Source organism: Arachis ipaensis, chromosome B10, assembly GCF_000816755.2.
Source record: "Arachis ipaensis cultivar K30076 chromosome B10, Araip1.1, whole genome shotgun sequence".
NCBI classification, from domain to species: Eukaryota; Viridiplantae; Streptophyta; class Magnoliopsida; order Fabales; family Fabaceae; genus Arachis; species Arachis ipaensis.
The window spans coordinates 21,938,907-21,941,219 of record NC_029794.2 but is presented as its reverse complement, the minus strand read 5'-3'; the positions used below and the strand labels follow the sequence as shown (position 1 = coordinate 21,941,219).

At 29.7% G+C, this 2,313-nt stretch overlaps 1 pseudogene; it reads right to left on the bottom strand.

Annotated features, from left to right (window-relative positions):
• LOC107620432 lies at positions 64 to 1,258 on the bottom strand (annotated as a pseudogene).

Here is a 2,313-nt window from a genome sequence, read left to right as displayed (position 1 = left end):
ATATTTATTAAACTATTCTTCTATCTTAATCCATGACAATAATAAAAATATCTCATAGTCTTCAAATTCAGCCTAACAAAAAAAACTGTTGGACTACACAGTAAATTAATATTAAACTTAAAAAGATAAAGAAAAAATGCTTAATAAAAGAATCAACTTCTTAGTGAATACTTTTTTCCTGTGAAAGCTTGAAATTTTGGTTCTTATGGTTTCTGGGTTGTTTCTGTCTTGTGGTGTGACTCTTGAGTAGTGGATTTCTGAGAGGCCTTGTGTGGTCTTGATCCAAAGAGAAGCTTCTCAAAAGTTGTAGATGAAACATTATTCGAGGAAGACTTGGAATCAGAACTCTTGTGTTCATCATCACCTTGCTGTTTTGCCATACAAGAGGAAGAAGAAGCTTGTTTATTTGATGGTATGGATGGTTTACCATCTAAATGCCTTGCAAAACCAGAGAATGATACAAATTCTCCAATCTTTGTTAGAATATCAGTGTCATCAGCTTTTTGCTGTTGTTTCTTGCTAGATGAAGTAGATGACAACTGTTTCTTAACTTCTTCTTTATAATCAAGAGGTGGGACAAAATCAACTTCATAGTCTGTTTCCAATGAGGCTGATAGCATGAGATGGCTTAGTTTCAATCACATCAATGTAGTACTCTTTGTTGTTGTATGGAATCATTATTGTGTCACCAGTTGTTACACATGAGAAGCTCCTCAAATTAATCTCCAGAATTGCTTTTATATTTGAGAGATCCATGAAATCCTTTGTGTGAGGCTGCAGCTTGAGGTATGTTCTTTTTGCAAGTGTGGTGCTTTTCAGAAGCACAAAATCTCCATCTTCTATCTGCATATTTTTCATCATCCAATTTGGTACAAAAATTTTTCCCTCTTTAGCAGTGAATTCTAGGACACCGCAGTGAGAAAATTTTTCATTAGAAAGATGTCTCATTTCAAATAACATAGAGTATTCCACTCCAGCATACAAAAGTTTATTAAGTGCTGAAGGGACATGATAATCTTATTGCTCGGTTCCAAATTTGACTTTTTAATAGAAGAAACAGGGTGACCGTGGTAATAATTTTTAAAAGCATCATCATCATGACTCACGTAGACTTCTTCATCTTCCTCGTCAATGTAGTAATCACCTATGTCAAATTGGTCCATTGGTATTTTGTAATGGACGATGATCAATATGAAACTGCGAACCCAAAGAAATCCCAAGAGTAAGTAATTAAAGATAAAGAACAAAAAAAAATTGTGAAAGAATAAAGATAAAAAATATTGTATCAGTATTTTTTGATTGATTGAATTGAATTGTGAAGATAAAACTAAATATATATAAAATATTGTCTACGAAAGATAAAAATAAAAATAAGATAAGATAATAAAGACTAAAATTAGAACTCATTTATAAATTTTGTTGGACTGAATTTATAAGTTACGAGATTTTTTTATTGTTATCTTGGGTTAAGATAAAAAAATAGTTTAATAATATTAATAAAAGAAAGAGCTCTAACTACTCTCGCAGACAAAATCATACTCATTATTATATATCAAATATGAGTTTATGAAACAAATCTCGTTATTCAGTTACCATCAACAGTTTCCACTTGTGCAAAACAAGCATGTTTTTTTAATATTATAGCATGCATGTGGTGTGTGTGCTGTCCGGTATCATTTCTTACATTATGAGGAAATTAAATAATATTCATTTGAAAACCATGTTCCTCTCTCTCATATGTATTCTTCAGACAACTAAGCAATAAAAGGATGGAAGATACTTAATTGAGAATTGAGATGACATTTTGAACTTGTGGACTTGGAAATGGCTTTAGGCTTAGACACAATCGATATAGCTCGGCTCACTTAATTAAAATTATTCAAAGCCCCATGTGAGTAATTGCTAGTTTCACAAATAATGATTGAACTTCTCACCTCAAATTATCTATTAGAGTAAAGAATTTGGCTGCAAAAATACTTTACAAGCCTTAGCTGCAAGGATACGAAATTGTTCTTTCGATCTCACGTTTCTTTCTTTTTTATTGATTTGTTTTACTCGGAAATGTGAAAAACTTTCTCGTCTGCAATAAACTAGTAATAATTTTTATGTAATTTTTAATTCTATTATTGTTTCCTCTTTTAATGTGTGTAAAAATAATAAAAATAAAGTTAATTAATATAAAATATAAATTCTAATTTAAAATAAAAATATTATAGATACTAAAATTATTTCAGATTTATATATCATTAGTACTAAAAAATACTATTTTCATAATTATAAATTTTTAATTTTTTTATGAAGTTTATCCTTAAT